General features: G+C 41.9%; 1 long non-coding RNA gene across 1 annotated transcript in view; it reads right to left on the bottom strand.

Annotated features, from left to right (window-relative positions):
- Positions 1 to 18,029, bottom strand: part of LOC135574315 (uncharacterized) — a 127,239-nt gene that overhangs the window by 87,646 nt on the left and 21,564 nt on the right. Inside the window, exon 2 of the long non-coding RNA XR_010465326.1 lies at positions 15,226 to 15,270. This is a non-coding gene — a long non-coding RNA (uncharacterized LOC135574315). The remainder of the gene's footprint in view (positions 1 to 15,225; positions 15,271 to 18,029) is intronic.

Genomic DNA, 18,029 nt, shown 5'->3' with positions numbered 1-18,029 from the left:
TATCAAGAGGGAGCCTGGCAAAGCAGCATGACAGAAAATGGTAAAGAACCCGAGGCCTGGGGTGGGAATTAATCTGTTTGACAAGATCTCTCACAAACGATTTGCCTGGCTTTCGTTCAGTTGGATGTCGTCGCCACAACCCAGCGTATCTATGGGGCTGTGGATAAGCATGTTTCAACCATAATGCTGACAGAATCAAATCACGTTGGAATAAACAACGACTGAGCAGCACTGAGACTGAGATGGGGTTGGGAATGAATCCTAAACATGCATGTTTGAAAGTCAGAAAAATACACGAGCAGACTATTTTGCAGTGTGCCAAGGTTAAACGCTTTAACCTTGAGGCTTAGTATTTAGCAAGACCATGCCAACATCTTGAAGTGAGACAGCAGAGGTCAATCTTTTTGGAATCATGAAGGCACATTTTCCTCATTTCCAAGCCAACATAAGATAATATGTATTGATATGGTGAAATGAATCAAAGCATTTCTTGAAGAAAAAAAGAACCCACAGAACATATTGGACCTGTTCGTTTATACCGGCTCTTTCAGTACTTTCCAAACTATTGATATCATCCCAGACGTTTGACGCATAATCCGGGATGCGGAAAATTAATCAAAGTAATGATTGAATAATTATCTCAAGTGCAATTAATTAAACATGCCAATGAACTCATCTTGAACAGCTGTCCTAGCTTCCCCATTTAATCACTTGTGAGAATTATCAAACACATGGAGGACGCGGAGTGCATGCAATAATCTCCGCAAAGTGCATTGTTTACAACCAGTAATTAATACCATACTGTGTATTAGTGAGCAAAGTAACTGCTACACAGTCCTATAATTGTCCTAGAGAGAGTTGGGTTTGTGTTTCAGCGGTTGCCTCCGAGACTCCTCCTTAGATAGCAGGCAGTTTATTTGAGCACTTCTTTTTTGGTTTACTCAATGTTGTCAACATACTGTATAGGCAGCGCTGCATCCCACAAATGACTCAAGGGATTACTGTATGTTTGGCGTATACTTTTGTGATAACTGCCTTGCATTAGCGTACGAGTACAGTAGTATGAACATTAAACTGTCAAACCCTGTGCTAAAAACCTAGCTGCATCTCCGGGACACCCAATTCCCTGACCACATCCCCTCTACACTAGATTGTCCACATATACAGCATCATTTGTTTTACAGTATGTCACTGCCCTGAAACCTGAAATAATTTCCAATGTTTTTTTCTTGAAGGGACTAGCTAAGTCCGACAGTCGAACCCACATTCAGCCTATTTAAAAGGTTGCCGTGACCATGACAACCGAGTCTGCCGGGTTTTTGCTATGAGGTAATTTTGGGCATCACATACCCCGCTTTCATGGTCCACCAAAGCCTGACAGTCACAGAGGACTGAGGGAAATGGAGTCTGTGGTTCTGACATATGGAGGATCTATCTGGAGCAGACTAGTGTCTGGTGGATGAATTAGGATTGACAGCTAATACAGTGATGTAACACGTGTGTGAATCGTCACAAGTGGACTCTCTTGGGTACTACTTTGCAGCGGTGATTATGGAGGAGTATGTAGCTATGGCGACGATAACTTACAGGTCATCACTGATCTCAATGATATGTCTATGGGCTTCTCTTACAATTCGTAATATGCACCAGTGTCCAACAATGGCGAAATTATAATCTTGATAATTACATGCACTTATTTGAGTTTACATAAAAATGGCACCATTGTGATTAGAATATTAAATAATTGTGGGCTGCTGAATCCAAATTGTAATTAGCATATTCATTTAAATTCCAATATCTCACACAGTACATTTCATTGGGAATGATAACAACAGGGCACAATGGAGATATTACAGTAATTAAAATAAGCTTAGTGTGAACTATGTGACTGCTCTGTCAAGAGTGTCTAACTACATGATAAAACGCAGAATTAAGTGTGTCAACTGATATGAGTGGTATGTACAATACTAGTCAGGGACAAAAAATATTGTCATTGTCTATATTTGAATGATTTGTTGGTTGGCCATGCATATTTGATGTAGTACACCCATTTATTTGACATGAAGGTGAAACGCTTCCCGTTTTGTCTGGGACCTTAATATTTCCGTTCCTATTAAGTTATTCTCCTCCAGGTCAAATAAGACTGAATAGAAACTCAAATAAATATTCCAGAGACATTGAACGATGCCTCTCAAGCAGTGTTAATGGTATTTAGCCTTATCTGGGATTGGTTTGTTTATACCCCGCTTGAAAAACACCAAATGCTTTTTGTCTCCTTTTGAGACCATCTCAATTAACTCTTCTGACAAGAAAGTGGTGAATTAAGACTCTGCTATTCGATCAACACATGCCCACAGCATGGGCATTAGGCTTCTCATGGGCCATGCTAATGTTGCTAGCTTTGAAAGCAAACAGCCCGTTGTTGTCCTCGGACTGTATTGCAGATTGAATTATGATGGTGTGTACAATCAATTACTTCAAATGATGTCGTAGAGGTATTCCAATGTGATGCTTTGATGGGAAGGAGAATCCACAAGGTGAAAATTAGAAACCATCTAAATGGCTGTCACTACAAAGAAATCTTTGAAACCATTGTTGTCAACAACAACAAAAAATGACTCGGCCTGCTGTAGTCACACTAGTGGACTCACTCAATACCTTTGAGCGAAATTGAATATTGATTGGCCCAAAAATACATTCAAAGCCTCAGTAAATGTTCCTTCTTGTTGTGAGGGAAATATATAGTGGCTTTGATCGTTTTATTGTTAACCCTGATGGGTGGCTCTTAAAATCGATTTCCCTACCAAGTTATTGCTCTTTTTTCTGTGTTTAGCTAAATAAGCTGTTAGCCCGGCAGATACTCTGGCCAGCTAAAAAGTTATTGTTGACTCTGCTTCAGAACAAGGATGGCAATAAATTGACACTGTGAAGTTCTTTGGCTGTGAGGTCGTGCAAGGCTTTTAAAGGATTTCTAAGCGCATCGATAGCAATTATATTTAAATGACCCAGAAATGTCATTTTTTTTAGATGATAGTTGGCGTGACTGTTCAAATGCACCCATTTGCTGTTTTGATGGTATTTTGACCTTAAATTATTTATTTTTTTACAGCATACTACTATCTGAAAATTGCCTTGCTATGTGATAGTGATTTGTGGTTCAAGAGGTTTCTTGGAAAAGCTTGCAGGATCATCATTATTAGGGTCATATTTAAGTGGTTTGTATGACAGTTGGATGTGGATGAACTTGGAGCGTTCTGTTGGTGTACATAGAGTACATTCTTATTGGTTTGTCTGACAGTTGAATAAGGATGAACTAGAGGCCATCTGTTACTGTACATGCTCTAGAACATTAATCTCACGTGTTATTTAATAGATTGCCTGAAACAACTCTCTAACATAGCATTATAATGTCCCCAATACCCACGGAGTTGTTTGTATGGATATGTCTGAACTAACAACAATGCATTGCACACACATCTAGATGGGAGAGGCTTTACGGACAACTAGGCAAGTCGGTTAAGAACAAATTCTTATTTTCAATGACGGCCTAGGAACAGTGGGTTAACTGCCTGTTCAGGGGCAGAACGACAGATTTGTACCTTATCAGCTCGGGGGTTTGAACTTGCAACCTTCCGGTTTGAACTTGCAACCTACCCTGCCGCCCCGATTGATTTGATGACGTACAGTGCATTCGGAAAGTATTCAGACCCCTTAACTTTTCCACATTTTGTTACGTTTCAGCCTTATTCAAATAAAAAAAAAATAAAAACATTTATGCCAATTTATTAAAAATAAAAACAGAAATACCTTATTTACATAAGTATTCAGACCTTTGCTATGAGATTCTAAATTGAGCTCAGGAGCATCCCAACTGTTGATGTTGAGACTGGTGTTTTGCAGGTACTATTTAATGAAGCTGCCAGTTGAGTACTTTGGAGTCATCTGTTTCTCAAACTAGACACTCTAATGCACTTGTCCTCTTGCTCAGTTGTGCCCCGGGGCCTCCCACTCCTTTTTATTCTGGTTAGAGCCAGTTTGCGCTGTTCTGTGAAGGGAGTAGTGTCACGTCTGCTCCCGCTCATCCCCCCCTGGCGCTTGAGGGAGCCAGGCTGCCCTGCATCACGCACTCCTATCATCTATTACACATACCTGCCTTCCCTCGTCACGCGCATCAGCGATATTGGAATCTCCTTGGCTCACTCATCACCTGTTATTACCTCCCCTATATGTGTCAGTTCCCCAGCTCTGTTCCCCGCTTCGCATTGATTGTTTTTTGTTTTTGTTTTCTTCCTGTCTCGTTCCATGTCCGTTTCTTATTAAATGTTTGACTCCCCGTACCTGCTTCATCTCTCCAGTGTCAACTCATGTGACAAGTAGTACACAGCGTTGTACGAGATCTTCAGTTTCATGGCAATATCTGCATGGAATAGCCTTAATTTCTCAGAATAAGAATACACTGATGAGTTTCAGAAGAAAGTTATTCGTTTCTGGCCATTTTTAGCCTGTAATCGAACCCACAAATGCTGACGCTCCAGCTACTCAACTAGTCTAAAGAAGGACAGTTTTATTGCTTCTTTAATCAGAACCACAGTTTTCAGCTGTGCTAACATAATTGCAAAATGGTTTTCTAATGATCAATTAGCCTTTTAAATTGATAACTTGGATTAGCTAACACAACGTGCCATTGGAACACAGGAGTGATGGTTGCTCATAATGGGCATCTGTACGCCTATGTAGATATTCCATAAAAAGAATGCCATTTCCAGCTACAATAGTCATTAACGTTTCCAGCTACATACAACAATAACAATGTCTACACTGTATTTCTGATCAATTTCTAAAAGCCTGTTTTTGCTTTGTCTTTGTGGGGTATTGTGTGTAAATTGATGAGGTAAAAAAAAATGAATCAATTTTAGAATAATGCTGTAACATAACATGGGGAAAAAGTCAAGGGGTCTGAATACTTTCCGAATGCACTGTATGCCGCGCAGCCAGAGCCGAATGGAGACGAACGGAGACGAACTGATTCGATTCAGTCAGTTCAGTTCAGTCAGTCAGTCAGTCGTTCTTCAAAATCAAATCAAATTTTATTTGTCACATACATGGTTAACAGATGTTAATGCGAGTGTAGCGAAATGCTTGTGCTTCTAGTTCCGACAATGCAGTAATAACCAACAAGTAATCTAACTAACAATTCCAAAACTACTGTCTTATACACAGTGTAAGGGGATAAAGAATATGTACATAAAGATATATGAATGAGTGATGGTACAGAGCAGCATAGGCAAGATACAGTAGATGGTATCGAGTACAGTATATACATATGAGATGAGTATGTAAACAAAGTGGCATAGTTAAAGTGGCTAGTGATACATGTATTACATAAGGATGCAGTAGATGATATAGAGTACAGTATATACGTATACATATGAGATGAATAATGTAGGGTATGTAAACATTATATTAGGTAGCATTGTTTAAAGTGGCTAGTGATATATTTGACATCATTTCCCATCAATTCCCATTATTAAAGTGGCTGGAGTTGAGTCAGTGTGTTGGCAGCAGCCACTCAATGTTAGTGGTGGCTGTTTAACAGTCTGATGGCCTTGAGATAGAAGCTGTTTTTCAGTCTCTCGGTCCCAGCTTTGATGCACCTGTACTGACCTCGCCTTCTGGATGATAGCGGGGTGAACAGGCAGTGGCTCGGGTGGTTGTTGTCCTTGATGATCTTTATGGCCTTCCTGTAACATTGGGTGGTGTAGGTGTCCTGGAGGGCAGGTAGTTTGACCCGGTGATGCGTTGTGCAGACCTCACTACCCTCTGGAGAGCCTTACGGTTGTGGGCGGAGCAGTTGCCGTACCAGGCAGTGATACAGCCCGCCAGGATGCTCTCGATTGTGCATCTGTAGAAGTTTGTGAGTGCTTTTGGTGACAAGCCGAATTTCTTCAGCCTCCTGAGGTTGAAGAGGCGCTGCTGCGCCTTCTTCACGATGCTGTCTGTGTGAGTGGACCAATTCAGTTTGTCTGTGATGTGTATGCCGAGGAACTTAAAACTTACTACCCTCTCCACTACTGTTCCATCGATGTGGATAGGGGGGTGTTCCCTCTGCTGTTTCCTGAAGTCCACAATCATCTCCTTAGTTTTGTTGATGTTGAGTGTGAGGTTATTTTCCTGACACCACACTCCGAGGGCCCTCACCTCCTCCCTGTAGGCCGTCTCGTCGTTGTTGGTAATCAAGCCTACCACTGTTGTGTCGTCCGCAAACTTGATGATTGAGTTGGAGCGTGCGTGGCCACGCAGTCGTGGGTGAACAGGGAGTACAGGAGAGGGCTCAGAACGCACCCTTGTGGGGCCCCAGTGTTGAGGATCAGCGGGGTGGAGATGTTGATGCCTACCCTCACCACCTGGGGCGGCCCGTCAGGAAGTCCAGTACCCAGTTGCACAGGGCGGGTCGAGACCCAGGGTCTCGAGCTTGATGACGAGCTTGGAGGGTACTATGGTGTTGAATCCCGAACTGTAGTCGATGAACAGCATTCTCACATAGGTATTCCTCTTGTCCAGATGGGTTAGGGCAGTGTGCAGTGTGGTTGAGATTGCATCGTCTGTGGACCTATTTGGGCGGTAAGCAAATTGGAGTGGGTCTAGGGTGTCAGGTAGGGTGGAGGTGATATGGTCCTTGACTAGTCTCTCAAAGCACTTCATGATGACGGAAGTGAGTGCTACGGGGCGGTAGTCGTTTAGCTCAGTTACCTTAGCTTTCTTGGGAACAGGAACAATGGTGGCCCTCTTGAAGCATGTGGGAACAGCTGACTGGTATAGGGATTGATTGAATATGTCCGTAAACACACCGGCCAGCTGGTCTGCGCATGCTCTGAGGGCGCGGCTGGGGATGCCGTCTGGGCCTGCAGCCTTGCGAGGGTTAACACGTTTAAATGTTTTACTCACCTCGGCTGCAGTGAAGGAGAGTCCGCATGTTTTCGTTGCAGGCCGTGTCAGTGGCACTGTATTGTCCTCAAAGCGGGCAAAAAAGTTATTTAGTCTGCCTGGGAGCAAGACATCCTGGTCCGTGACTGGGCTGGTTTTCTTCTTGTAGTCCGTGATTGACTGTAGACCCTGCCACATACCTCTTCTGTCTGAGCCGTTGAATTGAGATTCTAATTTGTCTCTATACTGATGCTTAGCTTGTTTGATAGCCTTGCGGAGGGAATAGCTGCACCGTTTGTATTCAGTCATGTTACCAGTCACCTTGCCCTGATTAAAAGCAGTGGTTCGCGCTTTCAGTTTCACGCGAATGCTGCCATCAATCCACGGTTTCTGGTTAGGGAATGTTTTAATCGTTGCTATGGGAACGACATCTTCAACGCACGTTCTAATGAACTCGCACACCGAATCAGCGTATTCGTCAATGTTGTTATCTGACGCAATACGAAACATATCCCAGTCCACGTGATGGAAGCAGTCTTGGAGTGTGGAATCAGCTTGGTCGGACCAGCGTTGGACAGACCTCAGCGTGGGAGCTTCTTGTTTTAGTTTCTGTCTGTAGGCAGGGATCAGCAAAATGGAGTCGTGGTCAGCTTTTCCGAAAGGAGGGCGGGGCAGGGCCTTATATGCGTCGCGGAAGTTAGAATAACAATGATCCAAGGTTTTTCCCGCCCTGGTTGCGCAGTCGATATGCTGATACAATTTAGGGAGTCTTGTTTTCAGAGCCCTTCCCGGCTAGCTAAATTATAGAAGTGGCTATAAACTTCAGCGAAGTTGAATACTAATACTAAATACTAAGTTATTTCTCCCTCGCCCATGAAAATAAACATTACATTCTTGTTTAACTAGTGCCATGCTGCTGTTGTTGCCAGCTAGCCAGCATAAACGAGCTTGCTGGGAAGGGCTAATCAAGAAGACTGAAATGACTGAACAGAATCCATTCATCTCCACTTGACTCAGCTACACGACATACGTCCTCGATTTGGGCACTAGGCCTAAAGCCTCCCCTCTGTACATCCAGGCTGTATCACATCCGGCCGTGATTGGGAGTCCCATAGGGTGGCACACAATTGGCTCAGTGTCGTCCAGGTTTGGCCGGGGTAAGCCATCATTGTAAATAAGAATTTGTTCTTAACTGACTTGCCAAGTTAAATAAAGGTTATTTTAAATTTACTGAAACAACTATGTAACATGGGATTATAATCCCCTCCATACCCAACTAGTATGATTTTGGTCGTCACCACATAATGGAGTTCAAGGTGAGCAGATTATTTGGTGGCAGTTTAAGTCATTCTCTAAACTAACAGTGTTTCATCTCCCACTTGTAAGCATGTCATCTGTTGCGCAACCATTTTCTTCACTCCCCTTTCAATCTCTCAGTCACCCTCTCGCTCTTTTCTCTCTTTCTTCCGTCCTTCCTTCCCTCCCTCCCTCTGTCAGTGTACAAGTCACACCCGAGCCATCCATCCAAACCCCTAGACCATGAAATTAGCTTAAGACATAAAGCGGTGAATGACACAGGTGTGGATACAAATGAGAACATCCAAAGGAAGAAGTGCAGATGCGAGATGTGCGACACTGTAGTGGTTAAGACATTTAGAATTACATGTCACAGCTTACTTATTCATTTAATTTGTGCCTAGTCTTTTGGGGGCTGATGTGTGTAATGTGTATTCCAGAAGCTAACGCTAGCTTGGTATTAGCACACGCCGGAGAGCTCAAGGTAATTCTTGTGAGAAACTCATATTCCCGCCTCTCATTTCCCAACGAAAACTTTTGAAGTCGTTTAAGCTTGTCCGCAATTCTTCTATGCGCGGTATAAATTCTGACGCCTCGTCCGCTATCCCCTTTTAACGTGTTCAGATATTCAAATATTCTATTCATCCCCTTCTTTAATAATTGTCTCCCGTGTACAACTAAGATTTGGAATACGACAAGCCCCGGGGGAATCATTGTGGCTATTGTTTGCAACAAAGCATGTTAATGTACCTGCGGAGCGTCTTGACTGACACCGATGTAAACAAGTCCTGTGATAGTGGGGATGATGAAAACACACTATTGTGTGTTCTGACTGTGTGGTTTTGGGCTGCATGACATGGACTGGGCTTGATTGTCGGCACGATTAGCAATTTAATAATGTGGGAGTTGTTGAGAGAGAGCGATAGAGTCAGAGCCATGTTAATATCCACAGTCAGTGGGTTTTGTCACAAAGGGGACGCGAGTGAATGTGCCAAATGAAAGGCAGACATTTCATGAGATGAGAGAGTGACATTTATACAGCAGGCCTTTTATGAGATATTCTAATTTAATGTAGATTCAGTGACATACAGTAGATGTTTTGCCCCTTTAGCCAAAGTCATGCAATAAGCCAGGCGCGACAAATCAAGGGGATGTGAGAAAACACTGGTACCATCTGTGTATTTCATTGTTCTATTATGCCCATAAGGCGGCAGCGTAGCCTAGTGGCTAGAGTGTTGGACTAGTAACCAAAAGGTTGCAAGTTCAAATCCCCAAGCTGACAAGGTACAAATCTGTCATCCTGCCCCTGAACAAGGCACTGTTCCTAGGCCGTCATTGAAAATAAGAATTTGTTCTTAACTGACTTGCCTGGTTAAATAAAAAGTTACTTTAAAACTGTGCAGGTAGGAGTACAGATTAAGCAAAAATGTTGCTCTTCTTGTTGAAATCATTGAAAATTGTCAGCATTAAATGGAAATGTATAGATTGTAGGCCTACTGTGTTGGAAAAACTCCACCTCTAGAGAGAGAAGGAATATATTACAGCTCAAGAATGCTAGAATGTTATTGACTATTGGCATTTGTCATCATAGGCATTGACTCCATTCTTTCCGTTACATCCTTCTCCATGATGGGCAAAGGTTTGCTGTCATCTATTTTCCTTCAAAAACCCTTTGAGTTCCATTAAAGCCGTATTCAAAATGTGTCGTCCAATTACCAAATCTCGACAAAAGTGAACCGCATGTTGAAAGGGGAAAGTAAAAGAGGTACATGCAAAGTGTGAAGGTATCTCTTTTGATTGATGGGACCTTTTTTGGTGTGTGAAGGGGAGAGTCGAGAGTGTGTCCACCGATTAATGATCCTTGGCGTTTTTGAATGATTACTAGCGGATTTGTCTCGACACTGAGAAGTGAGTGTGGAATTGAAAAGCTAATCAATTGCTCCTTTGCTTGGGCAAATGATGGACTAATGATTACCTGCTATAATGTGATGCTGCCATCATCTACATATGGATACGCCTGCTGTGGAGGCTTTGTAGAATTAATATGAAAACAATGTGAAGAAGCCATACCCCATCACTAAAGCAAAACACGCTTGTCATAAACCAATGAATCCCTTTTTACTGGCTTGTTCGTGTGACACCAATATGTAATAAAGGTGTGATGCATGACTTTTCAACAAATGTATAATATTTGGAAATACAAAGATCGCAAATCACCAATACATGCATAACTGCAATAGCAAACATACCAGCAGTCTCTAGTGCAAACAAGACTATTTGCCTTCGCAATTCAGTGTGGAGTATTCATTGAACTAGCAGTATGTATGAGTACCTATGAGATGTGTTGGCCATAACAGAAATCTGCTCAATTAGTCTGTCCGGGGTGAGTTGGATGCAAATAACAGGTAAAATGTCCATCCCGCCTAACCAATTATAATGTATTTGGGCGACATTGGCTGTTTGAGTTACAGTGGAATGATGGGTTACTAGGCGACAGTGGCTTAATAACTATCTACCCGTCTTCAGAAATAAAGCTGACAGTTATATAGTGTTGTACAGTACATTATAGAAGTACAATATAAATGTGGATCCTAATGAGGTTATTCTGTCAATACGATGTTGAATTATGAATAACAATCTGGCCACACCACTGTGGTGAATTGATTGCTTTTATTTAGTATCCCCTGCTAAATAGTATATTGTACATGCTGTAAAAAGTTGTTTATTTCTGTCTCGGACAAAACAGGTCCAAGTCCATCACACGCTTGCTTGCACAAACACACACACACACACACACACACTCACACTAATTCAAACACAAGCACTTGAGGGATGCCCAAGGTCAAGAGGTGTTCAAGGCGTGCTTGGCAAAAATCATGACACCAGCAAATATGTCATGACGTTCTCTTTATTTACATGCAAGTTGCTGTCTCAGCCTGTTCTATATTGTGGTAATTTCCCATTTGAATGTCATAACGTCATAACGGTTATTGCAGTCGTTGAAGCGAACATTAACCAGCCTTCTCTCTTTTTGCCCTTTTTTTAAAACAATCTATCTTCTCTCTCAGATGAACCTTTTATCACTACCTTTCAATGCTTGTCTGTCTGTTTATTTATTTTTCTCTACATATCTCCCTTTTCTCCCTCTCCACTATAAACTCATCCTCTCACTGTTTCTCCACTGACATAACTATCTCTGCCAACATTTCTATATCTCTACAACTCTTAGAGTCATCCGCTCTCTTCAAACTCAGTATATTTCCTTTGCTCCCTCACTCTGTCCATCAACCTCTCTTCCCATTTTTCTCCTTGACATTAATGGTGAAATGGGGAGAGCTACTTGTTGTTCTCTCCATCTTTTCTTAACCGTAGGGGAAAACGATCGCAAAGTTCCCTCTGAATAGCTCCGTAAAATGGGTGCTTTGACATTTCCTCCCAGAGATGGGCCGGCACATTATATCACAAATAATTGGAGTATATTACAGATATGACATGCTGATGGCAGGGTGGGTTCAACCCCTCACGTCTGCCTCTGCCAAGCTTGTACACAAAGCTTGCATTTTGTTACAGGCACGTCTCTACACTATACTCGGAGAGAGGCCTCCTTTCTCTCCTCTCTCTGCCTTACTCTCGTTCTGTAATCAACAGTGATTCATCTCTGACACGTCTTCTTAGGATGGTACAGTATTCAACAGGGGCCCTTTGAAGCCAAGTTGTTTTTTTTGTTTTTTGTTTTGCGGGAATGAGATAGCCAAGCTAAGAAAGATGGATACAGAAAATAAGCTGTTTCTCAGAATTGGGGCCTATGACGTTAGTTGAGGCGATGTTGGTGGAGTAGGCCTGTGTCATCATGAACAATGGGTCACATCCAGACAACCTCAATAAGACCCTACACCCTAGATTAGACCCTACTGTAAATCTGAAAGGACTAGAAAGGTATAAACAAATTCCACCTCTGATTAGCCTATCAAAGGGCAAGGGAGAGTTCATGCTATATTATTTCCCGTGTGATTTGTACATGTGCATATAGGGAATAGTGGTTCGAGATTGTTTTTGGACCAGCCGATGGTTTCCTAAATAAAAAGACTTCAGCTATCAGGGACCTCTGAGTAGGTCAGTTTGTTATCATCAGTTGACAATCTGACCTTGTGAGTTCAAACAAATGTGACAAGATGAGTCCTTCTTTAAGCATGCTACAAACAGGGAATTGTTTGCAACTTCCCTCTCTTAAACTGATCCAAGACCAGTCTCATGAAATGTTTACTTCCATCAACTAGTGTATTTTGTATAAAAAATGGTGGCTAATTTACAGCATCACGTACAGCAGACAACATTCTAGTAGGAACTACATAATCCAAAAGGCCATAAAAGGGAAACAGATCAATATGTTGCAAAGAAGCATTAGATAATCTATTCATCTTTCTAAGGTACAGTTCACTAAACGTTTGACCTAAACTTTAATATAAACTTTTCTACACATATAAGTTCATTTGTCCCAATACTTTTGTCTCCTAAAATGGGGGGACTACGTACAAAAAAGTGCTGTAATTTCTAAACAAAATACCATCAACTTAAAACTGATCATCTGCACTTAATTTCGAATCCAAGGTGCTGGAGCCAAAGCAACAAAAAATGTGTCACTGTCCCAATGTTTTTAGAGCTAGATATATATACAGTACATATCACCATCACTAAAGGAGACTGAAATACTGGAGAATGTTAAAGTAAGGTATTATGGTTTGTAGAAACAGCTGCAGTTTTGGTATCAATTACTGCTACAGTGATGGAAGCACATCCAGTCACAGAGGTAGGTTTACATCAGTCATAATACTCAGTGTGTGTATTATGAGTACTCTGTCACTCGATTCTATCTATCAGCAATGTTTGGTATTATAAAGCACATCTTTATAATAGTGTAAATGATAGTCACACGAGCCTCCGCAATGTTGAGTCATTCGGGATATTTTTTGATACACCCCAGTAATTCAAAGTGATTATCGTTAATATCATTCATATCGGAAGACATTTCAGTGCAGCCTGCTGAAATATTCTCATATCCGGCGGGGCTGGCGCAGCCACTTTCACAGCGACGACAGCAATATGCGTGTGCTTTGAGTTTATGCAAAGCGCACCATCTCCCTTCGACAGTGCTCAGTCAGAGAGACCGTGGCAAATATCATTAGATGCTCTTCTAACATTTCTCTCTCTCGCTCTCTTTCTTACCCTTCCCTTTTTTTGTTGGCTATCACTCTGCAGTCCACAGGGGAGAGAGAGTGCATTGATCAGCCAAAGTGAGTCTCCGAGGTGACTCCGCCTCTGAATGGGAATTGCTCATTTCACCTGGGTGCCTAGCTTAGTGGGGCTAACGGGGAGTCACACCAGGAGGGAGTAGAAGCCGAGGCCAGCGCCCCCGGTCAAGGCTTGGCAGGCGGGAGATAAGAGCTTGGGGGCCACTCCTCGACCAGATAGTGCTACTAGAGCTCCCCCCTCTCTCCATTGCTTTCTTACTGGCTGGCAGCATGCTCTCTCTCTCCTTCTCACTCTACCTCAATTGCTCACGAGCACACACTGCTACATTCGCTCTCATTCTCCCTCTCACTGTCTCGCCTTCCCTACACATATGTGAGAGACTAATAATACATTTGGCGTTCTAGTGAGTCAGCCTTCCGTTCTCGGGCTAAAATAAAAGTAAAACATGGGGCCTTTATTGAGTTTGAAATCACTAACAGTGGACATCCCAGTACAAATATTCAGCACAACACTAGTTGCCCTTCTAATGTACCATGTGTCCACAATACACACAATACATACACAATACAGCACTAACATGATGTCCAAAGCAGATGTTTAGACAGCAATTTATAAGGGCAATTAAAACATTTAGCAATTTTAGACGACCAGCTATTTTTACGTAGCTCTGTTACACAAAGTTATAGGGGTGTAATGTTTTTCAAATCAAATCAAATCAAATTTCATTTGTCACATGCACCGAATACAATAGATGTAGACATTACCGTGAAAAGCGTCTTACAAGCCCTTAACCAACAATGCAGTTCTAGAAATAGAGATAAGAAGATATTTACTAAATAAACTAAAGGAAAATATTTAAATTTGGTTAATTGTTCAGCAGCCTTATGGCTTGGGGTAGAAGCTGTTAAGGATCCTTTTGGTCCTAGACTTGGCACTCCGGTACATAGCAATTTACATATTGTTATTTTCAACAAGGATTTAGTAAACCATTAACAAAGCTTTGGAACAATCTTAACAATAAATTGCAACATAATGAACCAACTTCGCTGCCAGTGTTAATTCAACATGTCCTAAACTTGTGTGGCCTTAACATGCATCCCTGCTGCACAAGTCCACCACGCAATCCAGCCGGTCACTTAATTTCCCTACTTCATTCTCCACGTGTTCCAAATACATCCTCCTCACCAGCTACATCCTTATCCAGTCTATCTCTCCTAGTCTGCCTCTGTGACAGTCTCATCACGATCTATCAATCAGGCTCCTGAAGCCTAGCACACAGCACAAGGCATGGCCAGTCTGGCCTCATCAGAGACAGTCAGTCTCCCTCTCTCTAAAAGGTTTGGCTTGCCAGATCCAGCCTTTTCTCTCCACTAACCAAGGGAGAGATGGCAGAACAATGACCTGATCCGAGCCACCTGATTTGCGGTTGATTCCGTTTCTATGTAAGAGATTGACTGAAAATTGCTTCCAGTATGGACTATTTTACACTTGTTTTCAATTCAGACACAGAACATTATCTGAAATGACTGCTTTGAAATGGAATTAATCCCATTCCAGGGGCTAATTGAAATGGTAATTAACAAATTGTGTTGTTATACCCATTGTGGCAAATCTATTGTCCACACTGGTTGATTGTGTGGGACCAGTGTCAGCCTTGTTAACCCATCCAGGCAGCTCTGGCACTCAACGCATGGACATAATGGCTCCAAATTGGCAATCACATTTCAACACACCACATCCATCTCAAAATCGTACCTCCTCTCAAGCCTCATCCTGTGGTTGTCGTCTCAGGAAAGAGAACTGGAACGACAAGAGAAAGAAAAAACATGATATATCCCCGCAACATGACATCTTGTCACAGAAATAATATTATTAAAGCATATCATCATATTTCAAAGTTGATTTGTTTATAGAATTAACCATTATGTAACAACAAAACAACATTTTATCACTGGTACCATTTGGGTGCCAAACTCTCGCTTGGCGGGTAACACACACATTTCATGCACAATCCTAAAAATGACTTAGCAGAAATATTGATTGGCTTTGTGGCCTATAATGAAAACATACAGTATGTAATTACGTTCTCCTTAAAAAGCAGCACCACAAATTACACTTGTGGAATTGATTATTTACTGTGCCGGGAAGATTTGCTCAGGCTATTTCCTGCTAAATGATACGGTGCCCATACAAGCCTGTGGACTGATATTCTTGTAAATATTAGCTGCTTATTGAACCAAAAGGGAGAAATGTGCTTTAGGTTGTTCCGACAAAATGATGCAGTGATAAAAATTAAATAAAAATTGCCAAATTGGATGCACCCTAATTTCAGTCGTCATGCTTCAAGGTCCCTGATTTGGCCCTGTTTTACATCAATGTTCATTAAGAAATACTAGTGGTCATGACTGAAGGCAAACATGAGTTGTCTTGGGGGTGTGGTTTGATGTGGGTATTTCTTGGATGTGTCTTTGCCATTCAATCTCAACAAACAAGGGCAGTAGTGAGTACAGTGAGGTAAACTAAGCTATGGAGAAAACTGAGTTTTGAAGTTGAGGACTTCTTCCCTCCCGACTGACTCGCCATCTCAAGATGGTCAGCTAATTCAGTTCTATGCGTAGGCTAAAGCCTTCGCTGCCCTTGTGTTAAGCCAAAATGACAGCATCTAACTAGCAAGGCTTGGTGATAGCTGCAGCATGCTCTCCTATCCAGCTGATATTTCTGTGTCAAATCTTTTATGGCAAGATAGCAAGAGCCAGTGTTTAGAATGTGTTTCATAAGACACTTGTTCTACAACATCTGGCTATGAAAGCAGCTGGCAACTCAGTTTCAACGTTTCATCACGTTATGTTACTGTGGAAATGGCATCAACTGTGAATTGTCCTACAACCCAATCAGCTGTCCTACAACACAATATTCTATAACTTGCTAGTTTTGTCTCGTCTCTCCTTATGTCCACTGTTAGATCTTTCCCGGGGGATAAATCCTAGAACTACTAGTATCCCTACAACAGGCGTAGGCTACATGTGTAAATTGCACCATCATCTCCCAGCATGAGTGCAGATACATTTATCAACAACAACAAAAAATGGATGAGCGTGTTTGTGTTACAAAGACAAAACATTTTATGCTGTACATATCATATTGATGTGCTTATAATGACAATATGCCTAAACATACAAATAAGTTGTGTTTAGAGTACAACTTCAGATGTCTAACCAGAACAGCATTTGTCTATTGTGCCAAATATAAGGAGTTGGTTGTCAACCACATATTGACGTGCACAGCTCTCTGAGGTTCTGTCTTCAAGTCTCCAGTGGGTGATAAAGTCCCATCCATGATATACAGTTGAAGTTCGGGAGTTTATATACACCTTAGACAAATAGATTTAAACTCAGTTTTTCACAATTCCTGACATTTAATCCTAGTAAAGATTCCCTGTCTTAGGTCAGTTAAGATCACCACTTTATTTTAAGAATGTGAAATGTCAGAATAATAGTAGAGAGAAATATTTCTTTCAGCTTTTATTTCTTTCATCACCTTCCCAGTGGGTCAGAAGTTTACATACACCTCAATTAGTATTTGGTAGCATTGCCTTTAAATTGTTTACCTTGGGACAAACGTTTCGGGTAGCCTTCCACAAGCTTCCTACAATACGTCGGGTGAATTTTAGCCCATTCCTCCTGACAGAGCTGGTGTAACTGAGTCAGGTTTGTAGGACTCCTTGCTCGCACACGCTTTTTCAGGATTGAGGTCAGGGCTTTGTGATGGCAACACCAATACCTTGACTTTGTTTTCCTTAAGCCATTTTGCCACAACTTTGGAAGTATGCTTGTGGTCATTGTTCATTTGCTACCCATTTGATGTCTTGAGATGTTGCTTCAATATATCCACATAATTGTCCTTCTCATGATGCCATGTATTTTGTGAATTGCACCAATCCCTGCTGGAGCAAAGCACCCCCAAAATATGATGCTGCCACCCCCATGCTTCACGGTTGGGATGGTGCTCTTCGGCATGCAAGCCTCCCCCTTTTCCCTCCAAACATAACGATGGTCATTATGGCCAAACAGTTCTATTTTTTGTTTCATCAGACCAGAGGACACTTCTCCAAAAAGTATGATCTTTGTACCCATGTGCAGTTGCAAACCGCAGTCTGGCTTTTTATTGGCGGTTTTGGAGCAGTGGGTTCTTCCTTGCTGAGCGGCCTTTCAGGTTATGTCAATACAGGACTTGTTTACTGTGGATATAGATACTTTGGTACCTGTTTCCTCCAGCATCTTCACAAGGTCCTTTGCTGTTGTTCTGGAATTGATTTGCACTTTTCGCACCAAAGTACGTTCATCTCTAGGAGACAGAGCGCATCTCCTTCCTGAGCGGTATGACAGCTGTGTGGTCCCATTGTGTAGTACTTGCGTACTATTGTTTGTACAGAAGGACGTGGTACGTTCAGGTGTTTGGAAATTGCTCCCAATGATGAACCAGACTTGTGGAGGTATAAAAAAAAAATCTGAGGTCTTGGCTCATTTCTTTTGATTTTCCCATGATGTCAAGCAAAGAGA

Source organism: Oncorhynchus nerka, linkage group LG12, assembly GCF_034236695.1.
Source record: "Oncorhynchus nerka isolate Pitt River linkage group LG12, Oner_Uvic_2.0, whole genome shotgun sequence".
Taxonomy (NCBI): domain Eukaryota; kingdom Metazoa; phylum Chordata; class Actinopteri; order Salmoniformes; family Salmonidae; genus Oncorhynchus; species Oncorhynchus nerka.
Note: the sequence above shows the minus strand (reverse complement) of the source record. Positions and strands in the feature narration are given on the sequence as shown.